General features: G+C 47.6%; 1 protein-coding gene across 2 annotated transcripts in view; it reads left to right on the forward strand.

Moving 5' to 3' along the window:
• Window positions 1–686: 686 nt before the first annotated feature.
• rbfox3a (RNA binding fox-1 homolog 3a) overlaps window positions 687–26,268 on the forward strand; it is a 354,038-nt gene continuing 328,456 nt past the window's right edge. For both annotated transcript variants that reach the window (XM_062532057.1, XM_062532056.1), the window contains exon 1: window positions 687–762. The gene's annotated coding sequence lies outside the window, so the exon portion shown is untranslated. The remainder of the gene's footprint in view (window positions 763–26,268) is intronic.

Here is a 26,268-nt window from a genome sequence, read left to right on the forward strand (position 1 = left end):
AGCTGCTCGGAGCTGTCATCAGGGGCCCTCAGCATCTGTCTCTCCTGCTCTACCGATCTCAGCTCCCCCCCCCCCTCCACTGCTGCCATCCCTCCATCCCTCCATCCCTCCTCTCCCCATTACCTCCATCTTATCATATTTATTTCCCTCTGCATAATCTCACACCCACTATCTCCATTCTCTTTGTCTCCCGTGCCGTGTTTCCCAGCGCTGTTAGAGGCGTGCAGCAAATGGTTTTTGAGTGTGTGTGTGTGTGTGTGTGTGTGTGTGTGTGTGTGTGTGTCACTGTGTGTGTGTGTGTGTATGCGTGGACAGCTTCCCCCACACACCTGTGTGAGGACATACTGTGCAGCGGCTCTTAAACGCGAGCATAACCGGTTACACCAGCACACCACTGAGACCAACGCTCCCTCTCCTGGACTGTCAGACCAATCACAGGCTTTCCCTAGCCCCTCTCTCTCTCTCCCTCTCTCTCCCTCTCTCCCTCTCCCTCTCCGTCTCAGCGCTCTCTCACCCACTCACACACTCACTCATTCCTTTACTCTCTCTATCTCTCCGTCTCTAGCCTCCCCTCCCCCCTGTCCACACCCTCCACTCCTTTTTTCCTCCTCCTCCTCCTCCCTCCTCCTCCTCCTCCTCCTCCTCTGGCAAGCTGAGGAAGGGAGAACCCCGTAGCCCAGCACAGGGATAGCAGCCGACAGAGAATGCACCTCTGACACGGAGCCATACAGCAGCACAGACAACCAGCAGCGGAAGCCCTCTGTGAGTAGCCCTGTTTTTTTTCACCTCTCTCTGTGTTTACACACTACACACACACACACACACACACTCTCTCTGTCACACACACACACACACACATACACACACACTTCTCTCTCTCACACACACACTCTCTTATTCTCTCTCTCTCTCTGTCTCTCTCTGTCTCTCTCTCTCTTTCTGTCCCTCCCTCATCCTCTCCCTTTCTGTTTCCATAACACACATGCACAGACACTTAGAAACACACACATAAACACAGGCACACAGACATGCTCAGTAGACAGTCTCACTAAACACAGCGTGTGCACTTACAGTCTATCAAGCATGCTAACACTTGCGTGCAGTGTAGTAGTATTGATGTATTTTTCTGTGATGTATTGCTATATTTTTCTGTGCACATTCAACCAGCAATTAAAACAGGGAAAATGTCTGTTGAAGTTAGTGTTATGTTTATGTAAATTTTTAGAGCATGTGTGACGTGTGTGATGACGTGAAGTGTGTCGCTGAATGTTTTCGTACTTTTTCCTCTCTTGTACTTCTTTTTCACTGCTTGAGTTGTGTCACGCTTCTGAAGTATCAGTCACGTTAACCGTAATGTGCTTAGTGAAAGTGCTTCCGACTTCAGCTGTAGATGTTCCTTGGGCTTGTGTGTGTGTGTGTGTGTGTGTGTGTGGTGTGTGTGTGTGTGTGCTCTCGGTGGTAGTAATGAATGTGTTCAGCATTGCACAGGCGAGACTCAGCCCACCTCGGCTCTGTCTGAGGCGAAGAGGACTAATCACGCTCCACATCTTAAGCAGACACCATCGATCAGTCCGGGGCTGTGAGGGAATTCGTGCCGCTTTGCTGTTTTACCTTCTTCTCTCTCGTTCTCCTTCAAGGTGGAGGGAATGATGTTTAAGAAATTAGATGAAGGAGGAGTGCAGGGGGTGAGGGTGGTGGGGTAGGTGGAGGGGTTGGTGGAGGGGGGAAGGGGGCGGGGGGGGGTGGTTAGAGATCTGGGGTTCTTCCCAGTCAAGAGCTTCAGCAGTCTTTCTCATCCAGCCGATCAGCACTGAGGCAGAGCACCAAATCTTTTGAGTATATGCTTCTAGTTCATCTCCGGCTGCTGAGGCGATTTCCTATTGTGCTCCCTCTTTCCCTCTCCCACACTCACTCACTTTCTCTCTCTCTCTTTCTCCCCCCCTTTCTCTCTCTCTCCCTCTCTCTCTCTCTCTCTCTTTCTCATTCTGAGTGCAGGGAGTATAATATGATAGCCGGCTCACACCCGGAGAGGCGCAGGCAGTGGATCTGTTCTGAGGACACAGATTGCATTTCCCCAGGAGAATACTCCTGCTGTATTAAAGGCACTCCACACGCGCGCCGGCTCCCCAGCTCGCTCCGTACACTAGCAGCAGCTGCACAGAAGGGTAGAGAAGAGAGAGAGAGAGAGAGGGAGAGAGAGAGAGAGAGAGAGAGAGAGAGAGAGAGAGAGGGAGAGAGAGAGGGACGCAGGCAGAAAGAAAAATTACATATTCATATGTTTCACATATGAGTGCGTCTAATATTCATTCTCTAAATGTATTTGCTCTTGAGTCCTGTTTAACTCATAACTTGGCTAATTTGTCTATCCCGTTTAGTCACCGTCTAATGGTATGAGATGATGGGGGGAGATGTGTGCTAATGTTTGTTTCGTTTCCTTACTGTGAACAGCATTACTTATAGTCGGAGCCATTAGTCGTATAGCCTCTTGGCTTGAACATTGCATGTCCTACTGTGAAATAAATGGCGCTTCTTATATGACCGGACCTCCCCCAGACACAGTGAAATCAGGCCATTTGCTTTCTATCTGTGCAGCTATAGACGTGCAGTCATTTTCAATGACAAAGGGACAAAAGCATAAGACAATAAGACAATAACAGTATGACGGTTGACATAATATTGAATGCCTCCTTCAATCAACTCTCTTCACAACTCTTCACTTCTGAAATATGCTCATTGAGTTAGTGTATGAACCAGTGCCTTAGCTCTTCAGCAGGTGCTACTTCCACCTCGGTGCTAAGCACACCTTTAAGCCACTCATCCCACTGGGCTCTCTGTCCACATTGTTGATGCTTATAGAGGCTAAGCTGCTCAGGGGGCTTTGGGTGGTTTGGTGGCTGACTGGGGAGCCTGGCATGGGTGCTGTGGGCCACTGAGGGTGGTGTATGTGTGTGTGTGTGTGTGTGTGTGTGTGTGTCGGGGGGTGGAGGGGGGTGACTGGAGTGTTTGTGGACCGCTGACCCGCAGCAGCGGATCGATGGCCTGGCATGAGCCACAGACACTCTGATTGTCGATGCATCAGCACAAGAGGGGGAAATGGAGACAGAGAGAAGGATGATAGATAGATAGATAGATAGATAGATAGACAGACACACAGACAGACAGATAGACAGAGATAATCTAGACTCATGGAGGGCTAAATGAAAAGGTAGAGGGGAAAAGATGACGTTGGAAGAAAGTGAATAGAAGGACAGTAAGTTACAACCAGACAGTCTGAATCAGCTGTCTGCTCCACTGCTGTAGATTTACTCATCCCAATTTACAGTCAGGGATTAACTTTTAGGATCCCTCAACCAAACCAGAGGCAAACACTGTTGTTATGACAGGAGATAAATACACGAGGGACTGAATGACTCACTGAATATACTGTATGAATGAATACGTTTGGACAGCATTTGGCTCCTTTCGGTGACATTTGTGCTGAGATTGGTACCTCGACTCTGACTCTGACCTGCAAAACAGGGAAGGGGTAGGATAATCACCTATTCATCACGAGTTTACAGCGGTGGCCTACATACCCAAACATTCACTCGCCCTTTCTCTCTTATCTGTCTTCTCTTTCTCTCACTCACTCTCTCACTCACTCACTCACACACGCACACACACACACACACACATACACACACACACACACACACACACACACACACACACACACTTTTCACTCTTTCATTCTCCTGATCTCTCTTTCTCTCTCTCTTCTCCACTTTTTCCTTTCGCATGCCTTTTCCGCATCCTATTCCTTCTTCCGTCTCCCTCGTTCCCCTTCGGTCTTCTCTTCCATCTATTACTCACCATCATAAAAAAGTCTGTGCATCAAAATGCTGTCTGTAATATTTATAAGGTGAGGAGACCTCCAGCCTCATCCTGAAAAGCAATTGAAGCTTTCCCCAATTAATCCTGCCTCTCCTTGTGTACTTGCCTGCAGCTTTCATACAAAATTCATACACTTTCATGAAGTAAGTTCCCGAACAGTGACGGCGGCAGGTAATGCGTTCAAAGGCAATTTCTTTCTTTTCCATATCTTACTCTGTTCTGGAGGATGTTTATTGAAAAGTGAATTAGATTATGCACATAGCAAAGGGGGAGAAAAAAAAGAGAAAAGTGGGGGAAAAAACTCTCCTGAATACATCTACATACTTATGACACTAAAAGGTGTGCGACTATTTAAAACAGGCCTGCTTAATATGCGGAAAGCCTTGAGACGTCAAGGTTGCCGACCCTGCCGGTGTGTCGGGCCGGAATCGAAGCCCCACAAGACGGATGGGGAATTTATTAAGTGTTGTAGCTAACCAGAACGGAGGGCTCCTAGTACAGCAGGAGGCTTCTTTCGTGTCAGATGAAGGCTGTAGTAATCATCTGCTAGTCAGTGCTTGATGGGATCCGAGGGAGAGGAACCTTGTAGAATGCGAGCAGAGACAATTTTGCGGGGGGCGGGGGGGGGGGGGGTCAGAGACAAAGGTCTTCTTTAAAATTCTCTGCACAGCATGTTAAAGTGGATCATCTGGAAACATAAGGGCCACCTCTGTCTTAAATAAGCACAGCATTCACATTTATGGAGGGTGCCATTCTCATCTCTCTAGAAGTTCAAAGCGATGAATCAGATTGAACATGCTCGCGAGGTTATCAGATGGAGCACCCGAAAGTCCCTCTTCAGCTTCCCTGTGAATTCCGCACGGCTATTTACCAGGTCTTCATGCTTAAATAGGTCTGTAATTGGCAGTTATTGTGTAGTATTCTTTGGGATCAGAACAGTGACTGTTGGAGCTTTGCCAGCAGAGTGGCTTGTTTCACAGGCATACGAATACAGTTTTCAGTGTGTGTGTGTTTTTTCCTCCTATTTCTTTCTTTCTTTTTCCCTGTCTCCACTAAAATTGCATTAAGTAGCTGTTATTTCCTGATTCATGGCTCTTAGAGGCCGTTTATTCTCAGACCTCTGAAAAATAACGGTCATTATCGGCCAAAGAGCTGCTGAGGACATAATCAGTCGATAAATCAGTCTGCAAACTTCCTGTTTGCCAAAAAAAAAAAAGAGAGACTACCAACCAGCGCCCGAGTGGCACGAGTGGCTCTCTGCTTCGCTGCCACCACCCTCACACTCCCCCACCACCCTTCCCCTCTGCTCTCTCTCTCTCTCTCTCTCTCTCTCTCTCTCTCTCTCTCTCTCAGTCCGCTCATCGCTCTCTGGCAGGCTGCTACTCAGGCTGCGGGGCTCATGAAACTGCGTCTATTACCCCCAGTGTTTATTTAGGTCCCCTTTCACGAGCAAGCTTTTACGGGGCCTCCAGTGTGTGTGAGTGTGTGTATGTGTGTGTGTGTGTGTGAGAGTGTGTGTGTGTGTGCATGCACTTGCGACTCTCCTCTCCATCCAGGCCCGCCAGCAGACACTTCATCAGTGCGCCCCAGCCCCGCCAGAGCCTAACCTTCATGCCGCCGCTGCCTTGGCTTTCCCAGGGTCATGCTAAGGAGCATCAAATATTTATGATATTAATAACCCCCTTTAGGAAGAAAAAAAAACACACATAAATAAATCTGTTCAGCAAAAAGCAGTGCGATTAAGCAATCCATTCCACTTCTTCAACAGGGATAAGGAAGAAATTAGAGGGTTGACCATTCTGTTGTGTGTGTGAGAGAGAGTGTGTGTATGCAAAGCCCATGTTTTAGTTGAATTGGGCTTCTCTCACTGCTTTTTGCCGAAGGAAGTGATTTATCACACCATGACACTGATTTAATATATAGGATGTTATTGGACTTTGTGTGTGTGTGTGTGTGTGTGTGTGTGTGTGTGTGTGTGTGTGTGTGTGTGTGTGTGTGTGTGTGTGTGTGTGTGTGTGTGTATGTGTGTGTGTCAGAGACTGAGTGAGGATGGTTTCTCAGGGAGTGGTTTGGAATCGGCTAGCTAGCGCATCTGTCTCTCTCTGGAGAATTTCTCTACTACATCAACATACAACTCACGTCTGTCTGTACACAAACATGTGTACACATACATGTGCTCTTGCACAGCAAACCTACATGCTTATGCAAACAGCACACATACACATAAACACATGCATACACCCAGCCATTTCTATACAGAATGAAAACAACATACAGCTGTTAGATGGTTGCTGCTTCTAGTGATGTGTTTGTTCCAGTGAATACATGCATCCAGTGTATGGACAGACTGTGTGTGTGTGCGTGCGTGCGTGCGTGCGTGCGTGCGTGCGTGCGTGCGTGCGTGCGTGCGTGCGTGCGTGTGTGTCCGTGTGTGTGTATGTATGTGTGTGTGTGTGTGTATGTATGTGTGTGTGTGTGCTCAGATGCAGGGAGTTGTCTGCGTTGTGTATTGGGGGCTAATGAGGTAAAGAGCCTGGCTCCCTCCACACTGCCCGGGGCGGCGCTGCTCCACCATGTCTGCCAGGCAGCTGCCACCACCGCCTCTTCTCAGGGACCGGCCGCACCAGTGCCAGACTCGCCTGCCCCGCAGCAACACACAATCAGCACCACCGCTCAATCAACCACTATGACCACACCACACCACACACCACACTAGACCACACCACACCAGACCACACACCACAGCATACAGCACTACACCACACCACACCAGACCACCATAAACCACAGCATACCACACCACACACCACACACCACACCACACCACACCACAACACCACACCACACCACACCAGACCACACACCACTTCACTCCACACCACACTACACCACACCACACCAGACCACCATACACCACTGCATACCACACCACACCACACCACACCACAACACCACACCACACCACACCAGACCACACACCACTCCACTCCACACCACACTACACCACACCACACCAGACCACCATACACCACTGCATACCACACCACACCACACCACACCACAACACCACACCACACCACACCAGACCACACACCACTCCACTCCACACCACACTACACCACACCACACCAGACCACCATACACCACTGCATACCACACCACACCACACCACACCACATCACACCACACCACACCACACCACACCACTCCACAGCACACAAACAACTAACGTTCGACTCCACCGCTGTGCAGCTGGCCACAGCTACAGCTTCCTGGAGCCAGGCAGAAAAGCTGCCCAACCAGACCGTTGTACCCCACTATGAATTAAGAACACGTGAATTTAGAAGTTGTCAACTTGCCACACAACCAATCCACCAACCACACAATTAGTCATTGCAGTTAATTAACTGGACAGATGCATAACACAATCAGGCTGCACAACCAGTCCAAGGCACAAGATAACGACTTACTGCCACGCACTGCAACCACTACAACGGTGCCATCCAAATCTACTATACGAGCATCAACACTGTACTGTGAGAATATGACATCCAGCCGATACAGCTACACGGAACAATAGAACATATGTAACAGCCCACATCAAGGCCATACAGCCAACCAGTAATAAAACCTGGAGAGAAGAGCAGTCATAATGTTTACAGCAGTATTATATATGCAGCTCAGCTATACATAGCCAACCCACAGTGTTATCCCCCGTGTATGAATGTACCACACAGCCTGCTCTCCCACACAGTCAGTCATCACAGGACAGCATTAGGGAGTGGGGTTACACTCCCCTATCAGTGGGAGAGGCTTCATTCACTATTTACCTCTTGCAGATTAATCCGTAATCCCTTTTTAATTGATTTGCAATGGCGATGTGATTGTGGCGAATGTCGTCTTGTTATTTTTTCCCTCCCACTGCTTTGTGTGTGTGGGTGTGTCTGTGTGTGTATGTGTGTGTGTGTGTGTGTGTGTGTGTGTGTGTGTGTGTGTGTGTGTGTGTGTGTTGGTGGGGAGGTTGTTTGTGTTCGAGTTTGGTTGTCATGGCACGTGACCGTATGCCCCGGTGCCTGCTGGGAAGCCTCGGTGAGCTGGGCTGTTGTGGAGAGGATGATTCTCGGCTGTCTGTTTCAGTGACTGCGGAGAGCACTCACAGGATGCGGCAGCGCCTGAACTAAATTAATGTACTTTTTCAAGCAGCGGATGATTGAGCGAATGCCGCCGGACTGAAATGAGAGTTGTCTTGCTTTACGCCAAAGAGTGCAAGCAATCTTGATTATTCTGATATTAGGCAGACGGACTGAAGGTTTATTTGTCAGTTTAATGATCACTCCTGGAGAAAGGGGAGTTTAATTAGTTTGATGAGAAAGATGTGACTGTGTCACCGAAACGCTTAATTCACAACACTGCTTACGTGTGACTGATTGGTAGCACCGATTGGGTTTTTCAGGGTTTTTTTGTTTTTTTTTTGCAGCAAAGTCTGTTTCTAGTCTTTTTTTGTTTATTATTATTTTACCCGATGGTATGTTTGTGTTGGGCGTTTTGTCAGTGTTGACATTTTCTCAGCAGTATAGATATAGTCATGCGCAGCACTGACCCTGGACCCTGGAGTCTGGAGGTTGACTTGTTATTCTCCATAGCTGTACTGTACTGTATGTGCTCAATGCTGCAGACACCCAGTCTGCAGGGCGAACAAATAGGACTCACTGGACCTCTATTTTTTCTGTGGTCTCCATCAGTCCCATCGCGCCTGATCAGACATTGGTAGGTTACTTATACAGCAAGCATAGTTCCACAGATTCGTCTGCACTTCAACCTCAGACAAGCTTTTAAGACATCCTCATGCAAAAGATTGAGTTCTTTGTGTCCCTTTTAACCTCTCTTTTCAGCAGTTAATTCAATTTTTTTAAAAGGTTACATCCAGTGGAAGTGGAACACTTAGCACCGGGACAGTGCATTATGAATGTGTTCCTTTCTCCCGGCCTTGAGGAAGATCTCGCCGACCATAGGCCCAACCTTTGCTTTCAGACAGGTGATTAAGAGCCGTTACTCATCCTTGCACCACGACTGTGAATCACTTATTTCCAATCTTGAAAGACAGGAGTTGAGAGGAAGGCGGGGAAGGTGTGGAGCGGGGGGTAGGGTGGGGGGGGGGGTTAAAAGCTCCCTGCGTCTTCAGCGCTGGAGAGACGTAGATTTTTTGTGGTGTAGGGCGTTCCCTCCTGTCTTTTTGCTCCAGTTTTATTTACCGGGCCTGTCATTTCCCATAAATCCCTCAGAGGAGGTGGCCGTCGGGCCCTGCCAGATCTGGAGCGCCGCGCACCTGTAACGGGAGCGGGAAGTGACAGCTTGGCTGTGACGCCCGCGCTCACGCAGGGACAGAGCTCATCCGAGGGACCAGAGCTCACAAAAACCACGTCACAGACGTTCTCACATTTTAGCGGTTGTAATGTTTACTTTTAATTTCACACGCTAAATCTTTCAGCACAGTGCTCGCGACATCAAAGTCAGGGTTTTTTTTTTTTTTTTTTTTTTTTTAGATCCTAGGATATGCTGATGCGACTGTGTTTTTAAGGATGAACGTGTCCGCAAAAATCACATGACGCTCTGACATCCACAGTGTAGACTGTGCGATCAGTATTGATTGTATGACAAGATGACAAGTGTTGGACCTTTTATCTGAATGGGAATTTTATACAGGGTGTACACACCTAAAGGTTGTTTATGATGCGTCTCTCTGGAAGGGGTGAGGTCGTTGGATTTTGTCATTGCGTCCTCTGTGTCTTTAACTTTGGTGTCGGTGATCTGAGCGTCAGCAGGGTTAAGATTCACTCTGTGTTGCAAGTGTCATCTGCCTCCTCTGTGACACATTAATGAATGTGTTTGGTCAAATGTTACTGACGGAAGGTCAGGCTATCTGTTTGTTTGTCATGAAAATGACAGGTTGACATGAGGTCATTGCCATTGTTTGAAATGAATTATTTCCAGTAAATGGTTTTATTATTGCAGTTATGAATGTGGCTTAAAAATTAAACTTTAAGGGAGAGATATTTCTTCCCCGCTCTTTTTTTTTTTGTATTTTTTTTTATCTCACTCAGCTGTCAGCTTCCATGCTCCATCATCTATGCTCCAGGAAATTAGAAAGGAGAAACGTTTGACAGCACAATTTCACAAAACACAGCCACACCATCATTTCATTTTCTCCTGGTCTTTTTTTTCCGCCCAGTCTCTCACATTTATTTATTTAATTGTTGTCTTTTGGGAAACAAATACAGCAGTAACAGTGGTCACCAGATTTGTATGTGTGTGTGTGTGTGTGTGTGTGTGTGTGTGTGTGTGTGTATGTATCTGAGTGTTTATGTGTAGATAATTTATCCCCCGATGCGTGCTGGGTTAACCCTTTATATGTTCTCCCAGCACGAAAAAAAAAAAAAAAAAAGTCAATCCTCACATCTGTCCTGTTTGACCATCACCATCCTCCCCCTCCTATCTGTGATGACATCATCCCCCGCTGCACGGGCCCAGCGATGAGGACCCCAGGAGGCGGAGCCATTACTGCCAGCTGCTGGAGAAGGTCATTTCCCTGGGAATGACTTAGCAGGGGAAGTTTCATTGATCCCAGCCTTTGAGGTGGGCTTGTGTATAGAAGGACTGTGGAGGTTGAGGGGAGTGTCAGAGAGATGTGTTTGTGTGTGTGTGTGTGTGTGTGTGTGTGTGTGTGTGTGTGTGTGTGTGTTTAGGAGGGTTTGTCCAGTCCTGTGCATGGCCATTAGTACAAGCAGACCACTGATCTTTGCTTCTGTTACTGGTGGATAGTGATGTGTGTTCCAGGCTAGTTTGTGTCGGTGCTGTGCATAAGGAGAATATGGCCGTGTCTCGTCTGCCACTCTCTCACAGGTCGTTTGTGTTTACCAGGCGCAAGGGAGGGAGGGAGGGAGGGAGGGAAGGAGAGAGGGAGAGAGGGAGGGAGAGAGAGTGAGGGAGGGAGAGAGAGTGAGGGTCGGCGATGCCCCGACTGTCCTCTCCCACACTGACACGCACTGCATCTTGTGTGAGCGTACGGGGGCAGAGAGGTGGGCCGCCATCACGCCAACCCGCTGGCTCTATATCACCGGTGTCAGCCACTGATGGCTGCTTATCTCCCGACTATCGATTGGAGGAGCAGCGAGCGGAGGCCAAAGAGCAGCGACCAATCAATGGGGGCATTCTGCTCTCCTTGAGTATACGCCTCTTGATCCTGAACACTGACCCCTGTGTGTGTATGTTTTGTTGTGGGTTGCGTGTTTGTGTGTGTGTGTGTGTGTGCTGTTGTGGTCGTGTAGCAGCGTGTTTGTGTACTTTTTGTACGGTATGTGCTTAATACATCGTCGAGATTGTTCCAGTGTGGGTGTGTGTCATTTGAGTGTGTGTGTTGGTTTCCGTATCTGTGCATGTGTAATGTAATGTGCATGTAGATGGGTGTCCTCCACAGGTGAGCAATACTTTCTCACCCCTCACTGCCAAGCACCTTTAAATCCTAAACAGCAGTGGCTCCATGTTAATGTGCTGTAATCTGAATGCACATAATTTGGTTGCGTAACAGGACGCGAGGACCAAAGATCAACTGCTACCTGTTGTCAAAGCATGATGTGTAATGCACGGGTCGCCACGGATATCGCTCTCCTCGTGACAAGAGCAGTCATGGCAACAACACCAATTGCTGCTGTTGTTACTTTGACTTCAGAGGGTGGTATAAACCCACGATGGGAGATTGTCTAAGGATAAACGATAAAAGATAAAGATAAGGTTTATCTCTGAGTTTATTTCTGAATGTGTGTGGGTTCAGGCTTTGTGAAGAGTGTGTATATACTGTAGTGTATATAGTGTGTGTGTGTGTGTGTGTGTGTGTGTGTGTGTGTATGTGTATGGGTGTGCTCGTACATGTGTGTATTCATGTGTGATCAAAAACATTGGCCCATAATTAGGTTGTACAGCTCAAACACAGAAGGTGCTGGTGACAGGTCTATTAAAATGTGCTTAATCGAACGGCCTCTTCAAGAACTGGATTAGCATTTTTTTGCCTTTTAATGAAGATAAAAACACAGCCCTATCCCCCCAGTAATTACATTTTCCATTTTCTGTTTTTTAAAAAATCCCTGTGCATACCCAGGAGAGCTTCTTCCCTCTCTCCCTCTCCCTCTCTCCCTCTCTCCCCCTCGCCGCATCTCTCACTGCCACTGCACCTATCTTTGGCCTCGCCGAAATCCGCCGGTGAGTCGGCTGTTTGCGGAGCGCCTTCCTCCCAGCTCTCCTTAACCTTTGCAGAAGGCTTATTGACTCGCTCTCACCTTTCGCGGAGAGAGCCAGTGGAGGACAGGGGGATGGCGAGCGAGCGAGCGAGCGAACGAGTTGAGTGAGCGGAGTGAGTGAGTGAGTGAGTGAGCGTGCTCGGTGTAGGCAAGAGGCCTGGGCCCAATCCTGTGCCCCCACGCCCACACCTCTGCCAGCCGCCCCCGCCATGCACCGGGCCAACCGGCACCGGCACCGGCACAGCTGACCTCTGGCTCCTGATCTCTGTTACCATGGAGAAGCCCACAGCGCAGCAGGCGGTCCGCGGTCGGTACCATGGCGATGCCTTTGATGCGCAAACCCTGTTCCCAAATGTGTTTTGGATGGGGAAGTGAACTGAACCATTGTGAGAAGAAATGGACAGATTAAGAAATACGGTGCACAGGGAAAGCAACATGCAATGGCCATGACAGGGAGAGAGAATGGAAACGAGAAAAAAACACACACTGTGGCAGCGCTGATTAGTAAAAATGTTGCATACTGATGATCTCTCCCCTGCCGTATTTGCAGGATTAAAAACAGTTGGAGGAGAGGGCGTTGATCTCGCTTTTTAAGACTCTGCTGCATATAATCAACAGAAACAACATGCCGATGCATCATTTGAATCACATAAATAATGTAGGAACAGTCAACCCCTGTTAAGCGGCTATGTAAACAAACACCATGGGCTCCCACAGTGTTCTGGAGACTGTGCGCCCTAGCTTTTTAAAAGCGTCCTCTCGACAAGTGCCATTGGACTGGCAAACAGGAATTAGCGCTGAATATCTGATGGAGACGGCAGTCCTTGAGAGAGTACTCATGGTGTAGATTGCTCTAACTAAAGTCATTAAGGGATGGAGATGGATTTAAGTCATTTGGCAGGGAGTGAGAGATTACAGCTGGGCTCGGCTGCCAAGGTGGGCTGCTCCGCCCGGTCAGAGTGCGGTGCGGGGGAGCACAAGTCTGAAGGTGGTGCTAAGATGTTGCTGTCGGGGGCACCAGGGACATTTCTATGCCATCGCTCACATCTCCTGGTTAAAGGGCATCCAGGCTCTTAAAGAAGACATTAGCATTTAGATTTGAGGCCGTCGCACACTCATCGCATGTATGCCGTCTCAGACACATACACACACACACTCGCACACACACACACAACCACACACCCACACACCCACACACACACATTCACAGACACATGGCTTTAGTAAAGGCTGTGTCACATTCCAGACATTTACGCATTGAGTGGGCCCAAGTGACTGTGCCGTATTTCTGATCAATCTCTGTAAATTGCTTTGGATGACCTCCTTATATGTGGAGCTGAGCCTCGCCCTCCTGCTGATGTTGGCCAATCGATAGCAGATGGTATCATGGCTCATCAACAATGAAGTGCTCTAATGGAGGTCAGGTTATGGGAGATTCTATTTATTTTAATTTGTAAAATGCAGTATGACAATATTCTAATCAAGGTACATGGGTATCAGATAACTGAGACACCCCACCCCCGCCTCTCCCGCCTCCCCGGCTTCTTCTTATCGCTATGACGATAACCTCTCCTTTACTTGCCCTTTCTCCTTCACTCTCTCTCTCTCTCTCCTTCCCTCTCTGTGGTTAGTTGACTACATTGAGTGTGTGGCTGCAGTGTATTAGAGAGAGACAGAGAGAGACAGAGAGAGAGAGAGAGAGAGAGAGAGAGGGTGTGTGTGTGTGTGTATCAGGGTCCTCTACATTATGCACACTTTGGAAATGATGCATGTCGCTGTTCGTCCTATGCCTAGCGCGTCTCCCGGCACAGCCGTATGGCTCTCCTCCTCTCCTCCTCTCCTCCCACTCCTCCCTGTGATGATCCCCGTCTCTGATGCCTCTCTCTGATCAGCCATGATGTCATCCTCATGTTCCTCTGCCAAGCCAATGAGTCAGGGACGCCCTTCTGCATGTTTCACCCCATTAACCTGTGATTGAAAAGATGACAAATCTGACACCAGCAATTTATTATCTTAATTAATTGGTTCTCCTTTGTCTCAGACATGTAGGGCAGTGCTCTGTGTTGGATCTGTTTTCTACCCCCCCACCACACACATCCTTTCTCAACCCCCCACCCCAAACACACACACACACACACACACACACACACACACACACACACATAGACACACACTCTTTGTGTTGCCCTTTTAAATAGGCATACTCTTTAAACCACAGCGGGGGAAGAGAAAAAAACAAACACATAACAAATCCTCTCTCACCTTTACCGGCGGTGAGTTCAGCTCATCAGTCATGGAGGAGAGTGCAGGTATAGGCCCACCTGGCAGAGAGGCAGAGGAGTGTGGAGAGAGCCAAGAGAGCAGAGGTGGGGAAAAGAAGTCAAAGTCTGTACTTTGGGGAGAACACAGAGGCTGCTGGCAGACAATGGCTCGCACACAAAACTCCAAAAGTCTCAAAAGTATCGGATGTCAGATGTGCTTTGTTTCGAGTATAATATTGCTAATGTCTTACATCGGGTAATGATGCCTAATGGAGACATTCAGATAAAAACGATACAGTTCCATAGCCGTGGACCCGTTTTCAGTCACATCTTATCTACAGCACTCCAGTAAACACTTGGAGGAAAAAAGAAAGCCGAACACTCTATTTTGCAACTCTATTTTGCAAGAAGCACTTAGGAGAAAAAATATAGTGTCATGTGTACAATATTGTTGTTGTAAAAGTAATTGAGCAGGAAATAAAAAGTATGCCTTCAGCAAAACAATCAAGAACAGACAATTTTAGTCATCTTTATTTCAGTGCCTCAGTGCAAAGTGAGAGCGCGAGATGAGACAATGAGTGAGGAGGATGGGGTGACAGATAAGGCTTGTCCCTTTTTCTAGTCGAGGAAGCTCGAGGAGGTGCCACAGCTACGGCGAGCGAGCAGATAAGAGAAGGTAGAGAGATAATGACGAGGTGGAGGTGGGCGAACAGGAAGAAGGAGGGGAAGAAGGAGGCGACCAGGCAGACAGCCAGCAGCGCTTTGTGTATGCGGCAGCGCAGGCACCCACTGAGCTGTGGCAAATCCAGCAGTCAGCAGCACAGAGTTTCCCCCGCTCACCATTTCCAACGGATTACACCCCCCCTTCCTACAGTACCTCTCCCCCAACAATGCTTCTTGGTTGTGTTCGTGTTCACTGAAATAGGAAATGGGTCACACCCATGATGGGTTTTTTCTCTCTCTCTCTCCCTCTCTCTCTCTCTCTCTCTCTCTCTCAAAAAGATGTGTCAGAGCAACCATACTGGAGGCATAAAAGAAAGTTAAAACATGATTCACAGAGAATTGGAAAGTGGTCTCATCGAACATATCCACTGGGTTACTGTTAACCCATCCACTGGAAGAGGCTACATGAGAAGATTGGTGAGGAGTTTGTGAGGCGATCAGTGAGGAGAGGCAAGGACATGGCAGTGTCCGTCGAGAGTGATGCCCCCCCCTTGTCCCCTGGGCATGTCGTCTGATTTATCTGGGGTTCTATTCTAGGGAGCTGGAAGTGGTAATGGATTCATAGGAATTAACTGTGATTCATGCGAAGCCAACGTCGCAGATATCAGAGGCAAGATTAATGCAGCTCGGAATCCATCACATCAAAACCCCTCCCCTCACCCCAGCCAGCCTCTTATTCATCATATTTTCCCCTCAGCAACAAACACACACACTCTCTCTTGCTCAAATGGATGGAGTCTTGCGACGGCAAAAGTGCTCACTAACCCCACCCACCACAACACCCTGTATTTCACCCGCCAGGAAGGTGCGCGCCACACTTTGGAGTTCAGATCATCCAGAGAGCATCCAGAACAGAGAGTGTAGTAGCAAAACACGGTCTTTGTCGTCTTTTTCTTTCATTGTTCAGTCTCTGGTAGGACCACCCACAACCTTGCTTGAGCGCAGATGAGATGAGTGGGACCGGGCTGATGTTTTCTGCCCACTCTGCCCATGAGGGTTGGCATCGCCTCCGATGTTAGGGCCGCTTCAGATTCTCCTTTGTTGTTGTCCTTAGCTGTTCTGTTCGTTTTGTTTGTTTTCTTTCCTTTCTTTCCTTTCCTTTCCTTCTCTCCAGCTCTTCTGCTTGAGGGAGGCACCCATGTTATATATGACAGAAACGTGGTTGAGCCAGAGGACTCTGGTGATTGACGGCACGGGGATTATGTGTGCCTTTGACTGTGTGTGTGTGTGTGTGTGTGTGTGTGTGTGTGTGTTTGTGTTTTGTGTGCGTATGTGTGCGTGGGGTGGGAGGGTTAAGCGTGGTAGTGCTGCAGAGGATGATGGGATGCCGTATCGGTGGCAGCCCTGGCGGTAATCCCTGCCTGCCTTGAGGACACACCGTGGAGCTGTGTGTGCTTCTCGCTTTAGCTCCGCTTCCCTCTTACGACCCTTCTCTGAGGTGGGCCGCTGCGTTTACAACACCAGCACAGGCCCTCTCCACCTGCTAATACCATTATCTAGCACAAGCCGCTCCACTTAAGTGCTAGGACCACTGTCCTCTTTACCCAGTGGCAGGCTATCAGAACACACTACCTGCAGAGGGATGTAAGCACTGGGGGCTTGGCTGTCGATATATGGGGGAGGGGGAGAACTTAACTGTACATTTGTACAGTGGAGTACACTGAACATACAGTATTCTGCCAAGTGTAATACTATTTTACAATAAAACAACACATCTTTAAGGCCCATTCAGAGTGCAAGCAAGTAGCGACAAGAAGTCATGTGATGTTTTGTTAATGTTATTCAGCAATCACAGGCAAAATTACCATTGGCAACGAAAAACGTCATGCTGCTAATTTGAAATATCCCCGTATATGTGAATAGGGTTTTAGACTACATTTGGTAATAACACATGGCTTTTGTCATGTAAGGGAAGAGGTTAAAAGTTAATGTTTACAGTATTTCTCATGTATTTGTCCTCATGTGCCATATGTTTCGCCGACCCACACAAGAACAAGTTGAACAATAGAGTTTTGAGTCAGTTGCTCTCGCGAGGCAGCAAACTCTTTGTGGTTCTGTTGCTCAAGGTTATATTTCCTGTGTCTGTACACAGCCATGAAGCCGACTGTAACCTATATCTGTAAATCTGTTTTTTTTTAAAATAGCAACCCTCCCATCTGCTTTTATGTGAAAGGGTAGCATGGCGGTGTTCTGCACTTCAGACGAACCCAGTGTGACATGACTCTGGCATGCTGTGACGCGGCACAATGGCATTGTTTTGATAAAATATTCTGTTGAGACATCAAAACACATGCGCGACTGTATTAGAGAGGCCCCCGGAAGGTCTGTACAGTAGCAGCCGTCACCGGGGGATGAATGACAGCACGTCTAAGGGCGAGTTCAAACGCAACGCGGGTTTGCATATGTGAAGGAAATTTCCGGAGAGAGAGAGAGAGAGAGACCAAAGGCGTGGGAATGCTTAGCATTTCATCTCATTGGAAAAAAAGAATTGCATTTCTTATTTCCTTGACAACCTTTTTTTCCCCTCGCCAATGAAAGGACATCTTCTAAACTGAGTTTGACCCTTGGCAGAGTTTTCCATGTCTTTACTTCTGCTCTCCAGCTTTGAAAGGAGCTGCTCTGTTGAGGAGGCATAATGTGCTTCTGCCTTACATTATGGGAAACAGGGCCCTGTAACTCGAAGCACACGTTAGCTGCTCTTAGACCTTACGCATATCTTAAGCCTATCGGAAAGTTACGCTTGATTTTTTAAGTTACAGGGTCCAGGACTAGTTTGAGCATCCTGGATTATACTTGGTATTAATTTCGGTTAAGACTGAAACAAAGCGAACACAAACAATTTCAAGGCACAAATCATCAAACACGCACACTCTTCTACCAGTGATAGCATTATCGTGTGTAATCAGATTTCTCTTATCAGTGAGCCTGCACCAGAGCACGCTCCACCTAACAGCAGCAGTGGATGATGAATTGAAATGTATATATGTACAGTATATCCCCTATGAACATGGCTTGCAGTGCAGATGGTCAGACTTGAAGCCCAGGTCTCAGGGCTGAGTGGACATTGTGTCAGGTGTGCACGCTGGGAGGAAAGCAGCTGGTCACCCAGACTCCACGGCAGAGCCATGGCCTTCTGTCCAGGTGTCAGACAGACGTCCCTCGGCACACCAGGTAATGGAGATCCGTAATTGGGTGCTATAAATTCAGTCTGGGGACAAGGTAGGTCAGCGTGGCCTGATTACTTAGGCATTACAGTCAATCTAGGTGAGACCTTGAATGGAGAGATTTGGTGGGGTGGATTCTCATTATGGTGTTGATGGTGGTGTTGAGGGTGGTGTGTGCCTGTGTGTGTGTGTGTGTGTGTGTGTGTTTGAGGGAGAGAGTGTGTGCGCATGTGAGCGGAACGGTAGAGGCCAAGGTCCCATCCCTCCTCTTCACCCCCCCCTCCCCCCACACACATAATGACATTATGCAATGCTCGAGTGCCCTCGACCATATAGCCTCGTAAACTTCACAACAAATTTATTTTCCTCAGCACGCCGCCCACCCACCCACCACACCTTGCTCTTGCGACTTTACAAGAATGTTTGGCTGGATTGATCAGTAAAGCTGAGGGCCTTCTCCTCTGCTTGAGTGTTGACTTCTTTTATGGCGCTGATGATTGACTCCTGTCGAAGGCTGTTACTCCTCAGTGCAAGAACAGTAAACTCTCCTCTGTTTGTCACTTCTTGCTCCTATCTGGACCTCAATGACATCACTTCCTGAAACTTTTGCCTTTGAAGCACTGTGTGTGTGTTTGTGTGTGTGTGTGTGTGTGTGTGTGTGTGTGTGTGTGTGTGTGTGTGTGTGTGTGTGTGTGTGTGTGTGTGTGTGTGTGTGTGTGTGTGTGTGTGTGTGTGTGTGTGTATGTGCGTGTGTGTGTGTGTAAAGTATAGTAGTATAGTTTAATAGCCAGGTCTTGAATCAATTCAAATGACTTGAGAGAGGATGAGAGAGCTCTGTAGCTTTTCTCTCTTGACTCAGTATTTTGACTTCAGGACCTAAATGGATCCTGTGAGGTCTGCATCACTCTCCAACCCCTACCCAAACTATTTTATGTGTCTGTACTCTCTCTCTCTCTCTCTCTCTCTCTCTCTCTCTCTCTCTTGCTCTCTTTCTGTGTATGTCGGGGAGAGTGATGCTTTTTACTTTTCACTCTGTGTCAAGTGTTAAGTGGTTGCTATTCATTTATTGGAAGATCTTCAATAAAACTCCTCTCCCATGTTTGCCTTATTCTGACAAGTTTGCAATATTTTTAAAACCCATTAAATCCTCTACCTTACTATGCCAGATACTCTGCACCCTTTCTGTCACATACACACATCCTCCTCACAGAAAAGTCACTTCGGTCCTCCCACCCCACACTCCCATTCCCACTCCAAAACATGTTGCCTCATCACTTCACTTAGCACCTCCGGTTGGCACTGCGGAACCGACGCAGTTTTAGCACTTTTATCTAAAATGCACAGCACAGTCAGTCCCCTGCAGCGAGGAATGACAGAATTGTCTCAAACTGAAAGGAATGTCATGGACATGAGTGTGGAGGCCTTACTGAAAACGATAGGCGTGTGTGTGTGTGTGTGTGTGTGTTGTGTGTTGTGCCTTACTGAAAACGATAGGCGTGTGTGTGTGTGTGTGTTGTGTGTGTGTGTGTGTGTGTGTGTGTGTGCGTGCGTGCGTGTGTGTGCGTGCGTGCGTGTGCGTGTCTTGGGAAAGTGGGATATCTGAGCCAGCCTGGTGACATTTTGGCGTTCTACTCCTCACACTTCCGCGGGCATCCGAGTTTTGTTTGCTCCCCTCCTCCCTTGGGTTGCCCGTCATGGAGCGGGTTTATAAATGCACTTGAGAGTCTAATTGTGATGCTGTGTGCTGCCCCGTTCCTCCTCCAGAAGAGCTTCTCTCTTTTGTCAGAATCCAAATCTCTGGCTAAATATACTTACAATAGGCTCCAACATGACAGGAAAAAAGCGTCTTGTCTTGTTTTTTTTTTTTCGACAAAAGACTGATGAATGACAGGGACGGCACTGGTGTTCTGTTACTTCATACTTCACCACCACATGCTCACCAGTCATTCAAAGAACCGATTTGTTGACACAATCTTACATCACTTTTATCTGTCATCATGATCTGGCTTTATAGCCTTTACGTTCAGGTATATATCAGCTCAAGTCAACATCCCCATCCTCTCATCTCCTGGAAGCCCCTGGTAAATGGTGCTTTGCTAGGAGACAGCCCCTTTAGCCCGGGCTGGAGGCACGGCTGAGGTATGCTCCATGCTCCCCAACCCTGGTGCCCTGGGGGCCATTGATTTAATGGTGGCACAGTGTCAATGTTGACCTCATCCGCTGTTGCCTGCATCACTAATGCACGGACGTGTGACAGTGACACTCAACAAGACAATGCGCCATGGGGTAAGATGGATCATAAGTGACACCCTATCCGTAGTTCTATGAAGAAAGAGAGGGGAAAAAAACACACAAACAGACAGGCAGACGTCTGACGTGCGGGCAGTGATGATTCCAGTCCAGCATGAGGACATCAGTTGGTGTTGGTGTTATGTCTTCGACACTTGGTTGTATTCAGCATGCTCACTGCACAGACAGGAAAATCGTTTAGTTTCAGTAAGCTCTTTTATTAAGGAATATTAATTGATGGTGAAACACTGAAATTTGGGGATTGAAATTGCTATTCAAAACAATACATTATCCCTGTCTTTTTTTTTATCTGGCCTGCCTAATTTGTCTCTCCAGTATACTCCTACGAAGAGAGATTATTAACAATTCAGTAGAGTAAGTGCTGCTCAAGTTCAAACTGTCAAGAAAGAACTAATAGCAATATAAAACCCCCATCTTTGGGTAATCAGTCCTCAATCTGGCAGGGGAGTCAGAGAGAGGGAGAGGGAGAGAGAGAGAGAGAGAGAAAAGGAGAGAAATTGTAGAGAGAGGAGGGCAGTGGAGACGTGTGTGTGTGTGTGTGTGTGTGTGTGGTGGAGGTGGTGGAGGGCAGTGGAGACGTGTGTGTGTGTGTGTGTGTGTGTGTGTGTGTGTGTGTGTGTGTGTGTGTGTGTGTGTGTGTGTGTGTGTGTGTGTGTGTGTGTGTGTGTGTGAGTGGTGGAGGTGGTGGAGGGCAGTGGAGACGTGTGTGTGTGTGTGTGTGTGTGTGTGTGTGTGTGTGTGTGGTGGAGGTGGTGGAGGGCAGTGCGAAGCCTCCGCCGCCCAGGGTTGGCCGGCCCTGACACCTCTCGCCAGGCGTTCATTCATCACGCGGTGCCACCGCACCGGGCCCTGAGCCCCCCACTCTAAATCACGGAGGATAAAGGACGTGCCGTAAAGAATGGAATTGTGAAGGTAAGGGTTTTAAATCCCCCCTAGATGATCCCAGATAAACACGGAGAGACTTTTGACAGTCCCTCGTTACCGGCGCCGGTAGAGGGGAAGCTGTCAGCCGCTCCCTCCTTTGCCTTTCATCTCCCTGCAACAGGCTGCCTGCTAATATCCTCAATTATCTCCGCAATATGTTGCCAGGAGAGAGCGGGAAAAGTTCCGTCGGAGGCGTTCGCACAATTTAAAAAGTTTTAATTTGACAGCTTGCGGCGTAATGATGAGGGCTGATGAGTAGAGTGGGAGGGCAGAGGAAAGGGAAGTGAAGGTGTGGAGGCCTCAGATTGCAGACACGGAGACCAGGGTGACAGATTATTGGGCCAAGCCGAGGGACAGTTCACAAGGATCAGGTTTTGGCTGGATGGGTGTGGAGTATTGGATGTGCACCCTGTGATAACCCCATACTCCAGTCTTGCCCAAATATCCAAATCTTTTGGATACGTTTTGGATAGTTACGTTTTACGTAACTAGTGAAGTATTGTTCCTTTGCTTTACAGTTTATTTGTAAAAGCAAACTTTTTTTTCATGATTTCTTCATGATTTTTTCATGATTTTTTTTCCAAAATCAATCAATCAATCAATCAACAAAAAAAAATGCAGACATTGTAGGTATGCTGATAAAATAAAACCATAACTATTTGAGGAAATTATTTTCTAAATTGTGTCATTTGTTGTTAAACCATATGTTGTGGATTAAATTGCATACAGTAGGTATTATCAGTTATTATTATTATTTAGCTCATCACATTGCTCATGGATGGATGAGATGACTTGTGAAATCTCTAAATCCTGTCCACTATCCTCCTCAGCATTCTATTCATATGTTCTTGTTCCTACTGTAACTTAAGTTGGCATTTTGACATTTTTTTAACACCTGTTAAAATAAAATTTCCTGGTATTATCTTGGATAAGATTTGATTTAAACTTTGATTTCAGCACTGGCAATCACTGGTGTTAACCTGTGCTTTAAATTCCACTCACCTGACAGTTTAACTCATATTCACTTCAACATTAATAACTAACTGTCAGTGTGATATTTGGTTTGACTGAGTGCTGGCCCATGGGATTATCATGGTGGGAATCAGAGCTCATGGTAATGTAGACGCAGAGGGCATAGGACTGTCATATGAAGGTTGACTTGCTCATTAAAGAAAATACCCCAACCCCTTCCCAGCCCACCCCCTCCATAGGGCCTAGTAAGGTAATTCACCCCCCCCCCCCCCCCCCCCTTCTTCTTCAAAGCACACACACACACACACACACACACAGGGAGAGAGAGAGAGAGAGAGCATATAACTTAAACACAGAGGATAAACCAATCGATCATTCCAAGTGTCTGCGGTAATAAGCGAAAGTGATAAATCATAGGATTGCACTCTGGTTTATGAAATATTGTGCCTCTCCGAGGTGGAGCTGTGTCAGCCAGACGGCAGACAGAAGCCCCGTGGCAGAGGCCCCACAATTCTCCAGTTACCCCCCAACAGTAAACACTCGGCACTGAGAGAGATAGAAAAGAATAGCAATTTTTGTAACGAAACCCTCAGTGCGCTGCTCTTCAAAATTAAAAACATATTCAGTCATTGAGCTGACAGCACCGGATGATGATCCCTATTTACTCAATGCAGAACACTGGATTGCCAGCTAAGTAGTGGAGAAACTCCCCTCCGCTGTAGTCGTGCATTAAGAGGTTTCCTTTAATGGATGAATAACACAAATAATAGGTTTTAGTGTCAGGAGTGGAAGACAGACAGCCACACGGAATGCCTAATGCTGGCTACAGTGGTGTGAAAGTAACCCATGAGAGCACTTTACACAGCGTGAAGACGATACGTGTTGCCCAACACAAACCAATAACACAGCATCAGACAAGAGGAAAGGATCGGACAAAGGATTGATTGTGCCCATCTCTAATTGACAGCGTGACCTAGCACGACCTTGGCGCTCACAGCAGCGCTGAAAAGGGCAGTGGGCAATGGGCTGTGATGAGTGAGACATTGTCACATCAAGTTAGACTGCTTTAACATGGCTGGAAATCTCCTCTGACAGCCCATTTCTGACATGCGAAACACAAACGGATCCTAAAATGGGCTACAGAGGAACGATGAGATGGGGAGAGAAAGAGAGAGAGAGAGAGAGAGAGAGAGAGAGAGAGAGAGAGAGAGAGAGAGAGAGAGAGAGAGAGAGAGAGAGAAGAGACGGATGGAGTACTGTTGTGGGAGGCTTAAAGCGAGGCTTTCCTCTGACTCATTATAGGACCTAAAAGTAAAAAGTTTCAGAGTGGGAACACACACACACACACACACAGAGATTTCACCAGAACACTCCTGTAATCTGTCCTATTTACCGTGAGCAGTGGGCAAGCCTTCCCACCCACAGACCACACAATCAGCCAAAACCTGCAGTGTGCCCACTAACACCTCTCACTGGCTTACGCCATCTCGCACGCCCGATTGCTTCTCGGGGTCAACACATTTATGACTTTTTCATTATGTGACCTCCCCCTTAAATAAAGAACCTGTTCCTCAGCCCTCAGTGGCCCCTGTACTGGCTGTAGGCAGGAGCACAAGTGGCATCTGCTTGAAGATGCGGGTGAAGGGATTATGCAACCTCGACTGTGTGCTTCTCGTGGGCGTGAGTTCTGGCTGTGCGCAGTATGCGCTGCACGGCTTTCTTTCTCTTGCACACACACACACACACACACACACACACACAGAGAGACACACACACATGCACGTTGCAGCTCTGAAACATGGCAGAGGAGCTGTCTCTTTTCCAACCCACACCACTCACATCATCATTATTATTTCTTTTTTTCTCCGCGGTTGCCTCCTCTCCTGTCCTCTGTCCTGCCTCTCTTCTTATTTCTGACTTATTTCACGCTATTAAATGATCTCCTTCCTGTTAATGCACGGTGTCACTGACACTCACCCTCCTGAATGATGTAACAAAAAAAAAGAGAGAAAGGAGCAGAAAAGAGATTTGATGTTAGCTTCAAAAGAGCCTATTCTCGATCCTCTCAGTGTACCGAAGCATGCTGATCTTGTGAACACGCGGCTGCGGATCTTATTTTGAGTGCGTTGTGGGCCTCAATGAATAAATATCCATTCCAAAGTGGCTGTTAAATTGGCCCAACTGATACATAACAAGAGCACATGGCTGAAGTCTGTGGAGGTTGTCTTTGTTTTTCAACACGGCAAAAAAATGCATTTGGCAAGAGCGCGCTGTCCGCAGAGTAGTGGGAGGAATTTAAAAACAAAACAAAAACCGAAAAAAAGAGGCAAAGTACCCGACGGAGTTGAGTGAAAAGGCAGAAAGGAGGAGCAGAGAGAGGAAGAGAGAGAAAGAGACAGAGTGAGAGAGGGAAAGAGAGAGAGAGAGAGAGAGAGAGAGAGAGAGAGAGAGAGAGAGAGAGAGAGGGCATATGGTAGAGGTCGAATGCACCCCACGCGCCCGGCGATCCCCCCCAGCGAAGCCTTTCGCTGTCACCTCCGGTGCAGAGAAACAACTCTCTGCATTCAATCCTTTCAGCGCACGCCTCGCCTCGCCTCGCCCTTCCCTCCCAACACCCTGATGTTTAATTCATTCCCCACACCCCGGAGGACACTCGCAACAACAAGAAAAAAGGGATGGAAAAAAGAAAACGAAATTAGAAAAAGAGCAAAACGTCAGCATTGCATTTCTTTTTTTTTTCCACCCCTTTCCCTTTTTTTCTGCCCTTCTGTTTGTTGACGTGGGAGGAATGGAGGGTGCAAGGAAAGGAACAAAGAGAAAGCAGGGGGGAATAACTCCATCTAATAGGGGACAATGGACAAAGAGGGAAAACAAGCAAACCAAGGAAAACTTGATAACACAACTACCTCATGGGTGCACTTGGGTCTGACTCTTGATTTGTGGTTTGTGTTCTTGTGTTTGTAAATTGAATGCATGTATTGGTAACAGCAGTGTGTGTGTGTGTGTGTGTGTGTGTGTGTGTGTGTGTGTGTGTGTAGGTGTCTCTTTTGTGTATATCTGAGATGTGTGTGTGTGTGTGTGTGTGTGTGTGTGTGTGTGTGTGTGTGTGTGTGTGTGTGTCTGTAGTGTGTGTGTGTGTGTGTGTGTGTGTGTGTGTGTGTGTGTGTGTGTGTGTGTGTGTGAGAGAGTGAGTGTAGTCGTGTATACGTGTTTGAGCAAACACAGAGCCTCACACCTCTCCCCCTGCTGTCCGTTAATCAGAGGTTGATTAAGCACACTTGCAGAGGCATGGATTAGGGGGCTCCCCTCGGACTGCGCTAAATTGGTCGGAAGGGAAGGAAGACAGAGCACTGGGCACAGCCAGGAGAACTTTTGATGTGTCAGTCAGCACGTCTGGCATGGCTTGCTTTTATTGACCTCCCCAGCCTTGATTTGTGACAGATCCCCTGGTGCTGGGAAGAGATGGGGGTGTGAGAGGCTTAGAGGAAAGACAGACAGGGAGAGAGGGAGAGAGAGAGAGAGAGAGAGAGAGAGAGTGAACTTGAGAGACATTTTATTGTATGTGTTTTTGTTTGTGTGTGTGTTTGAACAAGTGTCAAAGAGAAATTGAGAAAGTGTATGTGTGTGTGAGAGAGCGGGAGGGAGAGGGAGAAAGAGAGAGAGAGAGAGAGAGAGAGAGAGAGAGAGAGAGAAAGAGAGAGAGAGAATTTAGGGAGTAGAGGATGTGAGAAAGGAGGAAACTCTGCTGAC

Source organism: Sardina pilchardus, chromosome 3 (genome assembly GCF_963854185.1).
Source record: "Sardina pilchardus chromosome 3, fSarPil1.1, whole genome shotgun sequence".
NCBI lineage: Eukaryota > Metazoa > Chordata > Actinopteri > Clupeiformes > Clupeidae > Sardina > Sardina pilchardus.